The sequence below is a fragment of the Mirounga angustirostris genome, unplaced genomic scaffold (assembly GCF_029215605.1).
Source record: "Mirounga angustirostris isolate CCGP_5_RB_7025 unplaced genomic scaffold, mMirAng1.0.hap1 SCAF_13, whole genome shotgun sequence".
NCBI lineage: Eukaryota > Metazoa > Chordata > Mammalia > Carnivora > Phocidae > Mirounga > Mirounga angustirostris.
In genome coordinates, this window is record NW_026991721.1 from 51,541,519 (window position 1) to 51,560,091 (window position 18,573).

Sequence of the window (18,573 nt, forward strand, 5' to 3'; positions counted from 1 at the left end):
TTCATCCTCCTTCCTTCGGCTTTACCAAACTTAGCTTTATTATTTGAACACACCAAGCTTTCCCATATATAGGCATTCCTCCTAATCACAGATGTCAGATTCTGCATTTGTAAATTCACCTACTTGCTAAAATTGATTTATGATCCCCTCCCCCCAAAGCAAAACCCACAGTGCTTTCTTTCATGGCCAGTCACATATGTGCATCTGTGGCACAGCAAAGAATTTCATTTCCCCACACACACTCCCAGCTGAGGTAGAACAAAGTGATGCCCTGCCTTCTTGCTTCAGCTCTCATGCTGTAAACTAGTGTTCTTTTCTCCATCTGTTTAATGCCATGTTTGTCACATTTTTATGCTTTTTATTGGTGGTTTGGCTCTTTAAAAAGGCCCTGAAGCAAAGTGCTTAGAGTGCTGTCTAGGGTTCCAAAGCTCAGGAAAATCGTGCTGTGCCTTACAGAGAAAACATGCATATCTACAAGCTTCATTCAGACTTGAGTTACAGTGGTGTTGGGTGAATTCAATGTTAATGAATCAACAATATCTATTAAATAAGGAGTCTTTAAACACAGACATGAATGAAATAAGATTATGTGTCGATTAACAAAAATATTGTGACCGTAGGTTTGCAGGAACCTAACTCTGGTTTTCCCCTACGAGAAATGAATCCATGTTCACTGATTTGGTGTTCTTGGTGACTTTATAGACCATCACTACTGTGAATAACAAGAGTTATGTGTACTCCTGTTATTCCCTTTTCCTGAAAAGCTCCCCCTCCAGCACTGTTTCTTTAACTAGCAAAAACTCTCATCCTCCAAGACCCAACTCAAATGTTGCTTGTGCTCTGCAGCTTTCCCGGACTCGTCCCAGACAGAGTGGTTCTCTGTTCACAACCACTAGTAGAGCTGTGACCTCAGAGGACCAAGTTACCTGTGTCCTTACCAGAGATGGTGAGGTCCTAAAGGACCTGGTACTGATAGGTTTGAGAAATGTTGATTGAGTGATTGGAAGGAGGTAGGAGAACTAAAAAGGAATGGAAAAGGAATGGGGAGTGAAGGACACTGAAAGTGGATTGAGTAACGAGTATGATAAGAGCCTGTGGGCAGGACCTCTGAGTTACTCTTATAACTGTTTGTTACAGAACAAACAGTTCTGGGTCTCAGTATAGGATGCATGCTTAAAACCTGTGTTGACTAGTGACCTCAGTTGCCTTAGCCAAAAAGGGGAAAACCTGGCTCCAGGATCAGCTTGATTTAGGACTCACATTGCATCAGGATCCATCTTTCTAACTCAACACTATCTGGGTTAGCTGTCCTCAGATTCCAAATGGTGGTCACTACAACTTCAGGCTCATATCATTACAACTTTCTGTCCAGTGAAAGAGAGAGCCCACTTTGAGTAAGACACACTGAAGTCCTGGAGTGGAATCTTAATGACTGTGCAAACTGGCTTCAGTCATGTGCCCATTGCGAACCAAGCATTAATTGGCTTAATCTAGGATCCCATGATTTCTACCCCCTGAAGCCTAGGGTTGGAGTCAGTTTCACATAAAAGATCACACAGAAGTGATCTTTTGTGTTTATGCGCCATCTCACCCAGGATAGAGATGGTTAGAATTCTGAAAATGTTAACATTAGTAGGTCATCTGACTAAAAGGTTTTGTTTGGTTTTTACCAAAGAGGAACAAAGAGATATTCTTTTTTTTTTTTTTTTGGTATACTTTCATTGAAGAGTTCTAAAGTACATAACATGTACCAAGTACTTTGCTAAATGCTGGTGATACAAAAGCTCCCTGACCTCACAATGTAACAGTCAGTCTTGTGGTAAGATAAGGTCTATTCTCTTCCCTAGGAACAAATAATGTTCATTGGAATCAGAGGAAAACTTTATTACTGATAAATGAGTCAAGAGCATGTAATTATGCCGCTCTCTCCTAGGGAATTTGGATTTGAGGAGTGGAAATAATTCTGGACTAGGAGCTGAGACCTGAGTTCTAATCCCTCTATTTCTATCGCCAACTGTGAACTTGACTTTCATAAATGCTCTAGCCAGTGTGTCTCAACGTGTAGTCAGCAGTTTATCTGTATTAGCTTCTCAAGTTCTTTCTGGACGCTAGCTCTGACCCGCCAGAAGATCTGGGGTTGTGATCTCTGCCAATTGTTTAGCCTTGATGAAACTCATTTTCCTCATCTGTACAAAGGGGATCATAGTTGCCTTGCAGCATTGGTTTGGATTAAAATGTGATAATGGATAGAAAGCACATGATATGTAGCAGGTGCTCAGCAACTGCCATTTTTTCCCCCCTCAGAGTGTAAAGTCACTGGGTCAAGAGTAGTTGAAGTGTTCCTAGAGTAAGAATAGCAAGAAGCCCTTTCTCACTCAGGAAGTGTTCCTCCAGAAATATGTGACCATTACGTGACCCACTGGATTCTCTTACTGTTTGTTCTTAACTGCTATGGAACATAAGACTGGCCTAGTGTACTTCATGCTGCAGTGTATTGGGACATGGCTGTGCCTCACGTGCTCAAAAGCCAAGTCAGATTCTTCTGTGTCTTTGTGATTGTTTGAGCTAGTGTTTCACTTAGAGAAAGGTGAATGAAAGCATGTGTGTGTGTGCATTTGTGATATTGATGAATATTTTTTTACCTATAAAGCCAAGAACTTTTTGAAGATGCAGATACTATGTTTTTAATAACCCTGACTAACAAGTTCAGTCTGTTGATACCATCCAGTAACCTCAGATTCTGAGATTATATTATAACTAACTATAATCCTCACCTGACAGGATTCTCCTGGTTTATTGGCAGTTTTTGGCTTTACCCTCATCAGAAAGAGGGAAGTTCAAAGGACACACCCATTTCTAGGAGTTACACAAAACCCTCTTCCAAGAAATGTCTTGACCTTTCTACAATTTTAACCACAAGGCATGTGAGATTTGGTATCTAGAAAGATGATATGAGGCTCTAAGTCCTTAGTCATCAAAGAAAAGTTCTGTTATCTTTGATATAATACCTAAGGCAGGGCAGAAGATTCTGGAGTTTTAGAAATATTTTCAGCTGTTCAGGCTGAAAGTATAAGGGGGTTCTAATTAATAGTAGGTTATGTAAAAGCACACAACCCTCTATTTGAAGAATCTGAATAATCTGATTGAATGAGTTGTTACCATATTAGATTTTCTTGGTTAAAAATATATAAGACTCTCAAAATTGGAAGAGACCTTCGTCCCTTGTCTGTCTACTGATCCACTGCTTGAGCCCCCTTTTCAGTCTCCCTCCCCATCCCTAGCCTAAGCCAAAGGTCAGCAAACAGATCTTGCCCAATACCTCTCTTTTTCTACATAGTTTTAAACAAAGCCATTCTCGTGTGCTTACAGATTATCTGTGGCTTCTTCCCTGCCACTCCGGATTTGAGTAGTTGGGACAGACTATACAGCCTGCAAAGCCTAAAAATATTTACTCTCTGCGCTTTACAGAACAAGTTTGCTGACCCATGGCTTGGGCTCTCTAGACACTCCTCTCCAATGCTGAGTAGTTTTCCAGTTTCCAAGGGCCCTGCTGTGGACCACTCTTTCAGAAAATTCTTACTTACTTACACGGAGCCAAAATCTGCTTTTCTGTAGTATGTGCCTACTGGCAGTAGTTCAACTTTAGTATGTGGGATCACCCAAAATAAATCAAATTGCTCTTCCACATGTCAGCTCCTTATATCTTAGAACACTGCAATCATGACTCCAGGTGGAACCTCACTGAATCCTAGTACCGTAGGATTTCAAGTCCCGTTGTCACCACCAGAACTGAACACAACATCCTGTGCGTTATGGCCAGTTTAAAGCTAAACTGGGGCCTCCTGGAGTTTTCTAGGTGCCAAGAGCAATAGGAAGATCTCATGGCCTCATTCTACATGCTACCTTGGAATCTTAACCTAAAGAACAGAGACAGGTTCCTGTGGAACATGTGCTCTCTGCTCGGCAGCAGGGAGTTATGCAATTTCCAGGTCATATGTACCCACGGTACATGTCTGTGGTTTGAATGGTTGTGAAATGGTTTGTTTTTTTGACTGGATTTGGGTACAAAAGGAAAACAGTCACTCCTGTTTCATCAGAGAAGATGGTGGCATTCTCTTAATCACAGACACAAATGGAAGGTTCTTTCTTGAGAGTAGGCCGCTCTACCATATACTTCTTTAAGCCCCATTGTTGAACAAAGTGATTTACATTGTCTTTTCCTTTCTGTCTCCTTGCCATCTTCTCTCACGTTTACAGATTACTGCAACAGCTTTCTAAATAATTTTATCAGCCTCTTATTTTTCCTTTCTCTGGTTCATTGTCATCATTCTGCCAGATAACAGTACAGGAACAACAGTCATGTCTCTGCTGATCTGTACTCTTCAGTGGCTCCCCATTACCAGTAAAAGAAAAGCAAAATTTCTTAGGGTGGTGTTCAAGGCTTTCCAGAACCACCAAGCTCTTCCTTTTCTCCTTTTCCACATTTAAAAGAGACTATTCCATATTTTCTGAACTTATCTTAACATTTTCCCATCCCTAGGCCTTGGTCATATTGTGTACTCTATAAGAAATGTCCATTTCTCCTTCCTTCACAAAACCATGTATCAAACCCTATCTTCTTCATTGTTCATGTTCATTCATATTTCACTTCTCTCTCCCTGCCCCCCTCCCAGTTTGATTTCCCTGCTTCAGTGGCCTAACAGCATATTATGTCTCTTTTTATGGTACTTCTAAAAATTTGCTTTTTTTTTTTAAATTAAGTAGGCTCCACACCCAATGTAGAATTTGAACTCACAACCCTGAGATCAAGTGTTGCATACTCTATCAACTGAGCCAGCCAGGCGCCACAAAATTTGCTTTTTATTTTAGGGACATGTGTTCATGTCTTTTGTTCCTGCAACATTGTAAACTCATAAATTATTTGAAAGGAGTGGTTAGATCTTGCCTCTTTTCTATATCCCTCAAAACATTGAGCAGAATTTTGCTTGTTTTCCTGAATACTGTAAAAGGAGCTTATTGATTTGGCCTGAGCAGTGAAGTAGCAGGAAGAACTAAGTGGAAGTAGATGGTTTTGAGCCTGAGAGACTGGAAGAAAAGTCATACCTTTGACCGAAAGAGGCAGAACCCGGAGGAGTTGCTGATGTGTGATACAGGGCATGAAGAAGGAAAAAAATGCTGGCTTCTTAATGATGATCAAGTAGAAAGAACAATGAGTGGGAAATGTGGGGATCTTTTATAGTGAGAACTCTCTTGCCAGTTTCATGATCTCAGAGTCTCCTTGGAATGCTTTAGACTCAAGAGCTATGTACTCGCCACCTATCATGCCAAGTCTGGTTCTAGGTGCTTTTATATTTTTAAACCTTACTTATTACTCTATGTACTAATACTAGTTTTGTATTTTCTCCCTTTTAAATGTGTGGTTATTGAGGCTTAGGAAAGTTAAAAAATTTTGTCCCAGTTTATAGAGCAAGAACTAGGACTGTAATTTGGGTATTTTCACTCTGATCTGAAGCTTTTCTCATCCCACTCTGCAGCATCTCCCTCATTCTGCTCTCCTCATTTCTCTCCATTTGTGCCCCTCACTTTGAGTTTTCGTTGATCTGAATTAATAAGGTTTCTTCTGCTTGGTTGGGTTATACCAGGAATTAGGCAGAATGTGATACCTTTAAATCTTCATATTGTCTACTTTAAGTGACTTAATATAGTTTATTATTGAAAATGGAAAAAGTTTCATGATGAGATATTTAAGCCTAAGTATGTATACCTGTGTTTTAATGAAATTTAGCTATTTTGTGTAATTCTATAATTAGAGTACTTATGTGCCAAAGGAAGGCCCTATGTGAGGATCTGGGGAAGAGGAAGACCAGACCCTCTATTCTGAAAGAACTCTAGATTTTGGAACCTTGTGAGAAGGATGATCAAAAATGGTAACATTACAGGATAGCATTGAAATATAAGCAAAACTTTGGAGAATTTAGAAAAGGAGGAAGATTGGGAGGCTTTTCAGATAGGAGGAAATTGAGAGTGTGGAGGTAGAAAAGTATGTTTAGGGAACAGTGAAAATTAAACTTGGTTTGAGTAGTTACAGTGTGTGTGTGTGTGTATGTATGTGTGTAGATAACAAAGTATAAATAAAGGAGTAGAAATGAGATGGGAAAGTAGGTTTGAGCTAAATTGTAAAGGCCCTAAAACTGAGCCACAGAACCCAAGAGTACATCAACAGATGGAATGGATAAACACAATGTGACTTATACACACAACGGAATATTATTCAGCCTTAAAAGGGAATGAAAGTCTGACACACGCTACAACATGGATTAACATTGAAGACCTCGTGCTAAGTGAAATAAGCCAGTCACAAAAGGGCAAATATTGTATGATTCCACATATATGAAGAGTTAAATTCATAAAGGCAGAAAGTTTAATGGTGGTTTTTAGGGACTTGATAGAGTGGGGAGTAGGGAGTTAGTGTTTAATGGACCCAAAGTTTCAGTTGGGGAAGATGAAAAAGTTCTGGGGAAAGATGGTATTGATGGCTCGACAACAGTGTGAATGTACTTAATGCCACAGAACTGTACACTTAAAGTGGTAAAAATGGTAAATTTTATGTTCAGTATATCTTACCACATTGAAAATAGATTTTAAAATTTTTAATTAAAAAAAAAACCCTAAGCCATAGAAATTGAACTTTGTTGTGCAGATGATGGAGAGTCATGAAAATTTTGGATAGTGGGAGCAGTAACATGATCAGAATTTTGCTCTGATTAAACTGGAAGATTAAACTGGATGCATTGGTAAGCATTTAATTAGGACAACTGGTAGGAAACTCTGACAGTACCCCAGACTATACACATTAAGCGCTTAAAATAGAGCAGAAAAGCAAGCATGATATGGTACATGTATTTTGGTGGATATCTGTATATAATTACTAGGAGTAGAATTGTGGGGTCCTGGGGTGTATGTTCAGCTTTAGTAGATACTGCCATAGTTTCCCAAAGGGTTTATACCAATTTACACTCTTGCTAATAGGGTATGAGAGTTTCAGTTTCTCCATATTCTTCCCAGTGCTTATGATTATCAGTCTTGTTGTTAAAACCATTCTGGCGGTTATGTCCTGGTGTTAATTTGCATTTTCCCAATGACTAATGAAATCAAGATCTTCTTATATGCTTATTGCCTTTTGGATCTCTTTTGTATAGTGGCTATTCAGATCTTTTGCCAATTTTTCTATCAAGTGGTCTTTCTCTTGCTAATATGTAGGAGGTTTTTTTTTTCTTATATGTTCTGAATATGAGTCCTTCATTGAATATATGTATTGCAAGTATCTCCTCTTACTTGGCTTTTCATCCTCTTGATGTTGCCAGACACTAAGTTTAATGTAGTACCATTTATTACTTTTTCTCATGTTTTAGTAACTTTTGAGTATTCAAGAAAGCTTTGCCTACCCCAAAGTCATGAAGACATTTTCCTCTAAATGCTTTATTGCTGTATCTTTCACATTTGGATTTATAATGATCTGAAACTAATTTTCACATGTGGCATGAAATAAGGATTAAGAATCTTTCCCTATAATTATCAAATGACCTATCACCATTTATTAAAAAGATCATTCTTTTCTCTATAGCAGTATCACCTTTTTCATAAATCTAGTGACTGTGTATGGGTCTGTTTCTGGATTCTTCTGTTCCATTTGCCTATTAAGTCTCTCTTTTAGGCTCTCTTTTAGTCTTCTAAATAGACAAGGCTTTCCTCCCAGTGGTTACCTTTGGTTATATGCATCTAGCCCTGGAAATGGAAAGTAGAATGTATTTGTTACTTTATTGCAGCATAACAAATGGCTTGAAACTTACTGGCTTTAACAACAATAAATACTTAATATTTCATATGGTTTCTGTGAGTCAGGAATTCAGGAGCGCTTTTGTTTGGTGGATTTGGCTCATGAAATTGCAGTCAGAAAGTTGTCTACAGCTGCAGGCATCTGAAGGCTTGACTGGGGCTGAAGTATGTGCTTCTAAGAAGAGCTCATTTACATGGCTGGTGGGAGGCCATAGTTCCTCACCATGTGCAGTCCTCCTCAGTACTGCTTGAGTGTCCTTACAACATGGCAGCTAATCCAGAGGAGAACAGGAAAGAAGCTGTCGTGTCTATAATTACTTAGCCTTCAAAGTCACACACTGTTGTTTATGCAATATCCTCTTGGTCATCCTTATTCAGTGTGGGAGGAGACGACATAAGGCTGTACTAGGAAGTGAGACTGATTAGGGGGGCTATCTTGGAGACTGGCTGCTACACAGAAAAACAAGAGATGATAGTTGGCATCTTATGTATATTTTTATTGTCTATCTGGGAACTTTTATTCTCTAAGGCCAAGAATCATGCCTTGTCTTTACAGTACAAGAATCCCTAGAGCTGGTATGTAGTTGGGAAGGTTGAGAAATATGAATGACTCTTCGTCTACTCCATTTTGTGCCCTCCTGCTCAGAAGCCTGAACTCTGAAGTTCACTCATATTTTCACGTTGTGATTTCCTAAGGTCCTCTCCCCATCCCTGAGTGGGAAAGATTGAGGACAGCTGGATCTGGTCATAGTCATTAGCCAGCTATTAACAACCTTTCTTTCCATGATGTTTATTTTTCTTCTCTGAGAAATAGTCATTTCCTCCTTATGGTTTTCTTCAAATACAGTTCCTGTCTATGAACATTCTTTTTTTTTTTTAAGATTTTATTTATTTTAGAGAGAGAGAACACAAGTGGGAGGAGCAGAGGGAGAGGGAGAGAGAATCTCAAGCAGACTTTGCACTGAATGCAGAGCCTGACACAGGGCTCTGTCCCATGATCCTGAGATCATGACATGAGCTGAAACCAAGAGTCAGACACTTAACCAACTGACTATACCAACCCAGGCACCCCCCATCTATGAACATTCTAATTCTATTATGGAGCAGTTTCCTTTTAATTAAACTTTATTTTGAGATAACTTTAGTTTCATAGGTAGTTGTAAAAATAATATAGAGATCCCATACACCCTCTACTAGTGTCCCCCCAGTGGTCACATCTTCCAAAACTATACTACAGTATCACAACAAGAATGTTGGTATTGAGATCCGGAGCACTTCCATCACTGTAAGAATCTCTCATACCACCCTTTTATAGCCATACTCATATCTGTCCTACTCCAAGCCCCTTCTTAACCACTGACAACCACTAATCTGTCCATTCCTAAATTCTTCCATTTCAAGAATTGTAGGTAAGTGCAGTTGTGCAGCATGTAGCCTTTTGGGATTGGCTTTGTTGACTCAGCATAACTCTCTGGAGATGCATTTAAGATTTTATGTGTGTCCATACTTTGTTCCTTTTTTTTTTTATTGCTGAGTAGTATACTATGGTATGGATATATTACAGTTTATTTAGCCATTCTCCCATTGAAGGACACTTAGATTGTTCCAATTTGGAGCTCTTATAAATAAAACTTAAACATCCATGTACAAGTTTTTGCATGAAATAAATCTTTATTTCTCTGGAATAAATAGGAGAGCAATTGCCGAGGTATATAGTAGTTGCATGTTTAGTTTTTTAAGAAATGGCCAAAGTACGGGTGCCTGGGTTGCTCAGTCAGTTAAATGTCAACTCTTGATTTCGGCTCAGGTCATGATCTCAAGGTCATGAGATCGAGCCCTGTGTCGGGAGAGCTCTCTCCCCCAAAAAAACAAAACAAAACATTAAACAACAATAACAAAAATGGCCAAATTGTTTTCCAGGGTGGCTGTATCATTTTAGATTATTACCAACAATGTTTGACCCATTTTCTCTGCCTCATTACCAGCATTTTGTGTTACAATTCTTTTATTTTAACCATTCTGATAGGTCTGTGATAAGATCTCATTGCATTTTAATTTGTGTTTCCAGAATGGCTAAAGCTATTGAGCATCTTTGCATGTGCTTATTTACTATCTATATATTCTCTTTGGTGAAATATCTTTTCATGTCTTTTGCACTTGTCCTAACTGGATTGTTTCCCTCTTTTAACTGTTGAGTGTTGAGAGTTCTTTATATGTTCTAGATACTATTCTTTATTGAATATGTGGTTTGCAAATATTTTCTCCTACTCTAAAGCTTGTCTTTTTATCTTTTTAAAATTTTATTATTTAAGTATACTTGATATACAATGTTATTAGTTTGAGGTGCACAACATAGTGATTTGACAATTCTATACATTATGCAGTGTTCATCATGATGGTGTAACCATCTGTCATCATACAACATTATTACAGTATTATTGACTGTATTCCCTATGCTATACTTTCATCTCTGTGACTTATTTATTTTTATGTCTGGGAATTTATACCTCTTTATCCCCTTCAGCTATTTCACACATTCCTCCCACTTCCCTCCCCTCTAGCGACTACCAGTTTGTTCTCCACATTTATGAGTCTGTTTCTGCTTTGTTGTTATTGTTGTTTGCTCCTTTTGATTTTTAGATTCCACCGGTAACTGAAATCATATGGTGTTTGTCTTTCTCTGACTAACTTATTTCATTTAGCATAATACCCTCTTGGTCCATACGTGTTGTCACAAATGGCAAGATCTCACTCTTTTAATGGGTGAGTGACATTCATGTGTCTGTGTGTTTGTGGGGGGTGGTGTCTGTGGGTGTGTACACCACATCTTTATTCATTCATCTGTTGATACACACTTGAATTGTTTCCATACCTTGGCCTTTGTAAATAATGCTGAAATGAATATAGAGGTGCATATATATTTTCGAATTAGTGTTTTCAGGGATTTGGGGGAGGGGGCAGTAAATACCCAGGAATGGAATTACCAGATCATATGGTATTTCTATTTTTAATTTTTTGAGGAATCAGCATACTGTTCCACAGTGGTTGCACCAGTTTACATTTTCACCAACCTTTGTGCACAAGGATTCATTTACATTTCACCAACCCTTGTGCACAAGGTTTCCCTTTTCTCTGCATCCTCACCAACACTTGTTATTTCTTTTTAATAATAGCCATTCTGACTGGTGTGGGGTGGTAGCTCATTGTGGTTTTGATTTGCATTTCCCTGATGATTAGTGATGTGGAGCATCTTTTCATCCATCCATCTTTTAGCCATCTGTATGTCTTTGGGAAAATATCTACTCAATCCAAAAAGTTGGATTTTTTTTTTTTTTTTAGCCGTTGAGTTGCCTAAGTTCTTTACATACTTTTTATAGTAACCCTTTATCAGAAAAATCATTTGCAAGTATCTTCTCCCACCCAGTAGGTTGCTTTTTTGTTTTGTTGATGATTTCCTTAACTGTGCAAAAGCTTTTTATTTTGGTGTAATCCCACTTGTTTATTTTTGCTTTTGTTTCCCTTGCCTAGCATAAATATATTGCTAAGGCTGATGTTCAAGAGACTACTGCCTTTGTTTTCATTTAGGAGTTTTATGGTTTCAGGTCTCATATTTAGGTCTTTAATCCATTTTGAGTTTATTTTTGTGTATGGTATAAGAAATTTCATTCTTTTGCATGTAGCTGTCCAGTTTTCCCAACACCATTGATGAGAATATCTTTTCCCCATTGTATATTCTTGCCCTCTTTGTCATAGGTTAATTGACCTTATAAGCATGAGTTTTTTCCTGGGCTCTATCCTGTTCGATTGATCTATGTGTTTATTTTTGTGCCAGTACCATACTGTTTTGATTATTATAGCTTTGTAGTATATCTTGAAATCTGGGATTCTGATGCCTCCAGCTTTGTACTTTCTCAAGATTGCTTTGACTATACAGGGTCTTTTGTGGTAACATCCAAATTTTAGTATTATTTGTTCTAATTTTGTGAAAAATCCTTTTGGTATTTTGATAGGGACTGCACTGAATCTGTCATTTGCTTTGAATAGTATGGACATTTTAACACTAATAATTTTTCCAGTTCATGATCATGATAGATCTTTCTATTTGTTTGTATCATTTTCAGTTTCTTCCATTACTTTCTAATAGTTTTCAGAGTATAGATCTTTTGCCTCCTTGGTTAAATTTATTCCTATCTTTTTTTTTTTTTTGGTGCAATTGTAAATGGGGTTGTTCCTTAGTTTCTCTTTCTGCTACTTCATTATTTGTGCATATAAACACAACAGATTTCTATATATTAAATTTTGTATCCTGCAACTTTACTGAATTCATTTATCAATTCTAATAGTATTTTGGTAAATTCTTTAGGGTTTTCTATGTGTAGTATCATGTCATCTGCAAATAGTGTAAGTTTTACTTCTTCCTTACCAATTTGGATGACTTTTATTTTTCTTATCTGCTTGCTGCCAACTAGGACTTCCAGTACTATATTGAATAAAAGTGATGAGAGTGGACATCTGTGTCTTTTACCTGATCTTAAAGGAAAAGCATTTAGTTTTTCACCATTGGGTATGATGTTAGCTGTGGGTTTTTCATCTATGGCTTTTATTATGTGGAGGTATGTTCCCTCTAAACCAACTTTGTTGAGAGTTTTTATCATGAATGGATATTGAATTTTATTAGGTGCCTTTTCTGCATCTATTGAGATGACTGTATGGTTTTTATCCTTCATTTTGTTAATGTGATAAATCACATTGGTTGATTTGTGGATATTGAACCATCCTTGCATCCCTGGAATAAATCCCACTTGATTGTGGTGAATGATCCTTTTATTTTTTCCCCCCTCACTGCCTTTGATCAGGTCTTTATTCAAAATTTGCTGTCCAAAATGATTTGACTTTTATAGAATAAACAAATTTAAGTTTTTATGCAGCAGGCTTCTTTTCTTCCATGGTGGGTTTCTTTTCTGCAATCCTCTTCTTGGCTGTTGGTTTCTTGGTAGCTGCAGGCTTTCTTCCCACCAAAGGTTTCTTCTGCTTCTTAACGCCAACAGCCTCCTTTCCTTTCTTCCCTACCACAGGCTTCTTGCCTGGAACCCCTTTCTCATATGATTTGGCTTCTAATTTGCCTTATCCATCTGGAGTTTGTGATTCTTGGCCTGGCAAAGAATGGTGTTCTGGCACATGGACTTTGCATATGGGTTTAACTTCAACATGATTCTCAGGTTTTTCAGTGGTTTGTTCTTCAGGACTCTGCGATGAATCTTCTTGCACGGTGCTCAGAGGGCTCTTTGGATCTCTGGGCTTTTCAAGATTCTGCTAAGGTCTGTATTAAGCATCTTATGCATTGAAAGGTTGTAGTTACTCTTGAGGGAGGCAGGCTTACACCAAGTGCCATACAGATCATCTAACTTGCAGAAAGCACTTTCAGTCCAAATGCAGAAATATGGCATGTGCTCACCAGGAGCAAGTTAAAAAACGCTCAGTTTGGTTACATTAAGTAAAGTAATTCCAGGGATGTTTTTGAAGGCCTTGATGATTCCGTTGGCCTCATTATAGATGGTGTAGGGTCCTCTGTGCTGAATACAATGATGGTTTCTCATTTTGCCCTTGCCAGCTCTCATTCACCTAGACCTTTTTGATACAATTCCAAGCTTTAGCTTTCTTAAGAAGCAAAACAGTCTCCTAGGCCTTCTTGTAGCCTTCAACTTTACCTTCAACCGCCAAAGGAAGCTCAGGAACGTCCTCAATACGGCGACTTCTAGACATGACCAGCGGTGGTAAGGCTGAGTGAGGCAGCCAGGGCAAAGCAGATGGCATGTCACTTCTGTTGTGTTCATTGTGCAGTGCTAACAGCGCCAGGTTTGGGTTGGTGCAAACATGTGGCTCCCGCGACACATATTTCCAAAAGCACTCTGGCCAGAATGGTAAAGTCTCACTGCCTCAAACTCTGGGAATTTGAACCATGGCTCTACCAGTACCCCAAGATTCAACTGGTTTGCCGCCACTGATTCACTTACAGCATATGGCTATTTGTTGTTTTTGTGCAAGTTAGTGTGAACAAAGCTCACAGTATCAGGTCAATGGGAGATTTGAGGCAAAGTAACATTTTTGCCAGATGACTCTCCCTTTTCAGAGTACACGGAACTCAGTGGAGGAACACACACCATCGCATGGGGAGGACAGGGCCATGCTCCTCTCAACCCCGTGGCTCCTATAGGAAAAATGTGAATGATCCTTTTAATGCATTATTGAATTTGGTGTGTTGACATTTTGTTGAGGATTTTTGCATTTATGTTCATCAGAGATATTGGCCTGTAGTCTTATTTTATTTTACAGTATCTTTTTCTGGTTTTAGTATCAGGGTAATGCTGGTCTTATAGAATGAATTTGGAAGCTTCCCTACCTCTTCTATTTTTTGGAATAGTTTGAGAAAATAAGTATTTACACTTCTTTAATATTTGGTAGAATTCACACGTGAAGTCATTTTGGCCTGGACTTTTGTTTGTTGGGAGTCGTTTTTTTATTATTATTACCCATTCAATTTTGTTACTAGTAATTAACATGTTCTAATTTTCTGTTCCCTCTTGATTCAGTTTTGGAAGATTGTGTGTTTCTAGGAATATTTTTCTTGTAGGTTGTAGGTTGTCCAGCTTGTTGGCATATAATTTTCTGTAGTAGTGTCTTACAATCTTTTGTATTTGTGTGGTACTGGTTGTTATTTCTCCTCTTTCATCTCTAGTTTTATTTGAGTCCTTTTTTTTTCTTGACGAGTCTGACTAAAAGTTTCATTTATCTTTTCAAAGAACCAACTCTTGATTTCATTGATAGTTCCTACTTTTTTTTAGTCTTGACTTCAGTTATCTCTGCTGTGATCTTTATTATTTCCTTCCATTTACTAGCCTTGGGCTTTGTTCTTCTTTTTCTAGTTCCTTTAAATGTAAAGCTAGATCATTTATTTGAGATTTTTCTTATTTCTTATTTCTTTTTTTAAGATTTTATTTATTTATTTGACAGAGAGAGACACAGCAAGAGAGGGAACACAAGCAGGGGGAGGGGGAGAGGGAGAAGCAGGCCTCCTGCCAAGCAGGCAGCCCGATGCAGGGCTTGATCCGAGGACCCTGGGATCATGACCTGAGCCGAAGGCAGACGTTTAACAACTGCACCACCCAGGCACCCCTGAGATTTTTCTTATTTCTTGAAGTAGACCTGTATCACTATAAACTTCCCTCTTAGAACTGCTTTCACTGTGTCCCAAAGATCTTGGACCATTGTGTTTTCGTTTTTGTTTGTCTCCATGTGTTTTTTTATTTCATTTTTTATTTCTTTGTTAACCCATTGGTTATTTAGTAGCACATTGTTTAGCCTCCATGTGTTTGTGGTTTTTCTGGTTTTTTGTTTTTTAAGTAGATTCCATGCCCAGCATGGAGCCCAGTGTGGGGCCCAAACTTAAAACCCTGAGATAAAGACCTGAGCTGAGATCAAAAGTCGGACACTTAGTCAACTGAGCCACCCAGGTGCCCCGCTTTTGTTTTTTATTGTAGTTGAGGTCTAGTTTCCTACTGTTGTGGTCAGAAAAGATACTTGATATGATTTCAGTCTTCTTAAATTTATTGAGACTTTTTTGGTGGCCTGTCAATTTTTCCTCAAGAATGTTCTGTGTGCACTTGGAAAGAATGTGTATTCTGCTGTTTTTTTTGATAGAATATTCTGTATATATCTGTTAAGTCCTTCAGGTCTAACGTGTCATTCAAAGGCACTGCGTCTGTATTAATTTTCTCTCTGCATGATCTATTTATTGTTGTAAGTGGGATGTTAAAATCCCCTACCATTATTGTATTAATGTCAGTTTCTCTCTTTATGTCTGTTACTGGTTGCTTTATGTGTTTAGGTGCTCCTGTGTTGGTGCATAGATATTTACAATTGTTATATCTTCTTTTTGGATTGATCTCTTTATCATTATGTAATGCTCCGTTATTACAGTCTTTATTTTAAAGTCTGTTTCGTCTGATACAAGTATTGCCATCATGGCTTTTCTTTCAACTTCCATTTGCATGGGATATCTTTCTTCATCCCTTCACCTTCAGTCTGTATGTGTCTTTTTGTCCTCTTAACAAAGGCTTTTGCAGAGCAAAAGTTTTACATTTCATTGAAGTCTAATTTATAAGATTGTACTTTTATGGATTATGCTTTTGGTGTCAAGTCTAAGAACTCTTGCTTAGCTCTAGATCTGATAGATTTCCTCCACAGTTTTTTTTTTTCTAAATGTTTTATAGTTTTACATTTAAGTCCATGATTCATTTTGAGTTAATTCTTGTATACGAGGTGAGATTTAAATTGAGGTTCATTTACTTCTTTATGGATGCCCAATTGCATTATTTATTGAAAAGACCATCTTTCCTCCACTGAATTGCTTTTTCACTTTCATCAGAAATCAGTTGGGCATATTTGTGTGGGGCTGTTTCTGGGTTCTGTGTTCTATTCCTTTGTTCTGTGTGTGTGCTTCTGCCAACACCACATAGTCTTGAGAACTGTAGGTATATAATAACTCTTGGAATCTAGTGAATTAACAATCCCTCTTTTATCTTCCTTTTCAGAATTGTTTTAGCTATCGCACTTTCTTTGCCTTCCCATATACTTTTAGAGTAATTTTGTCTACGTCTATAAAAACTCTTGCTGGGATTTTGATAGAAATTGTGTCAAATCTGAGCATCAGTTTGGGGAGATGTACTATGTTGAGTCTTCTAATCCATGAACATGGTATACTTCTCCATGTGGTTTTCTTTTTTCCTTTCATCAGCACTGTATAGCTATCAGCATACATGTCCTATACATATTTTGTTAGATTTATACCTATTTCATTGTTTAAAAACAAACTATGAATGGCATTTTATTTTTATTCTCTATCCCCACGTGTTCACTGCTGGTATGTAGAAGCGAATGATTTTTATATGTTCATCTTGTATCCTGTGACCTTGATGGGGTCACTTATTAGTTTCAGGAGTTTTTTTGAGTATTTTTTTTTCTAAATTCCTTGGGATTTTCTGTGTGGAAAATTATGTCTTCTGCAAATAGGGACAATTTTTTTCTTCCTTTCTAATTTGTATGCCTTTTATATCTATTTCTTTATTGCCCTGACTAGAACTTTCAGCACCGTGTTGAATAAGAGTGGTGAGAGTGAGCAGACATCCTTGCCTTGTTCCTGATTTTAGGGGAAAAGCATTAATTACAAAGTATAATGTTGGTGTTGATCTTTTGTTGATGCTTTTTATCAAACTGAGGAAGCTCCTCCTCTCTTCCTATTTTTTTGAGTTTTATGAATAGGTGTCAAATTTTGTCAGATGCTTTACTCTGCATCAATTGATACGACCGTGTGGTTTTTCTTTAGCCTATTAGTATAGTGGATTACACTGATTGATTTTTGAATATTGAATTTGTTATTTGTGGGCGCCTGGGTGGCTCAGATGGTTAAGCGTCTGCCTTCGGCTCAGGTCATGATCTCAGGGTCCTGGGATCGAGTCCCACATCGGGCTCCCTGCTCCTTGGGAGCCTGCTTCTCCCTCTGCCTCTCTCTCTCTGTCTCTCATGAATAAATAAATAAAATCTTTAAAAAAAAAATGAATTTGTTATTTGTTATGCACCTATAGTAAGTTCTGGGAGACCAGTAATTCATGCTGTATCCTCAGCATCTAGAATAATGCCTGCAGCATAGTAAGCACTAAACAAATATTTGTTGGATGGATGAATGGAAAGAAGGAAGGAAGGAGGCATAAATGAGGCCAGAGAGATAAGAAAGTTTCAGCAATAAAGACCCTTGCTTAGTAACATTTAGCAGATGTCTACCATAAAGATTTCTAGAAGAATAGGATATGTTCATAATCTACTTGGAAAGGAACAACAAATACCAAAAATATCTGTAATATGTTGTAGAAAATGACAGGTCATAAAAAGTACATAAAAAGTATATGAAGGTTCAGAGGAAGTAGAGGTCTATTTCAGCTAAGAGGATCAGAGAAGTTGTCATTGGAGCTAGACTTTTTGGAGTTGGTTATACTTGGTTCTCAGTTGTTTGATTTTTTTTTTAAAGGTGCATTGACTTGGAGAGAAAGTGGTGTGGCAGAAGAGGGATGAGAATTTGGGACTAGACTAGGCAGCCTCGTCTGCTCTGCCATAAATTTATCGGCATTTGATAAGCAGTCATTTATCAGCCTGCACCACTTCCTTGGAAACAGAACCTGACAGGCTCCGATTTTATCTGTAGCAGACACCTTTTTCTTGTTTATGAGGGTGTGTCTGTGTGTGTTTATGCTTGCACCTGCACACCAGTGATTTGGAGACAGCTCTTTCTACAAAGACAAGCACTGAAGGGGACACATGAACTGAAACACAAGCTAAACTATTAACAATACATTTTTAAAATGTACCTTGCTACCCACACACTTGTATATGCACACACACACACAAGCCCACACAGAATTCTATAAGCAGTGGCCTGGGCAAGATCTTAGGTGACTGTAAATAGATAGTGCTTATTTTTTTTAATTTTCTTCAGCTCTATCCTGTCTATACCTTTTCTTCATTTCAGTGTAAGAGTTATTAGGCACCAGTTATATCCCTGTAACCTACTAGATGCTGTAAGGAGTTCATTTAAGAAAATGATTAGCCAGGGGCACCTGGGTGGCTCAGTCGTTAAGTGTCTGCCATTGGCTCAGGTCATGACCCCAGCGTCCTGGGATCAAGCCC

The 18,573-nt window shown here is 38.1% G+C and overlaps 1 protein-coding gene and 1 pseudogene across 3 annotated transcripts in view; one reads left to right on the forward strand and one right to left on the reverse strand.

Annotated features, from left to right (window-relative positions):
- Positions 1 to 18,573, forward strand: part of GAB2 (GRB2 associated binding protein 2) — a 189,370-nt gene that overhangs the window by 106,653 nt on the left and 64,144 nt on the right. The window lies entirely within an intron of this gene.
- Positions 12,681 to 14,036, reverse strand: LOC123857563 (large ribosomal subunit protein uL4-like; annotated as a pseudogene).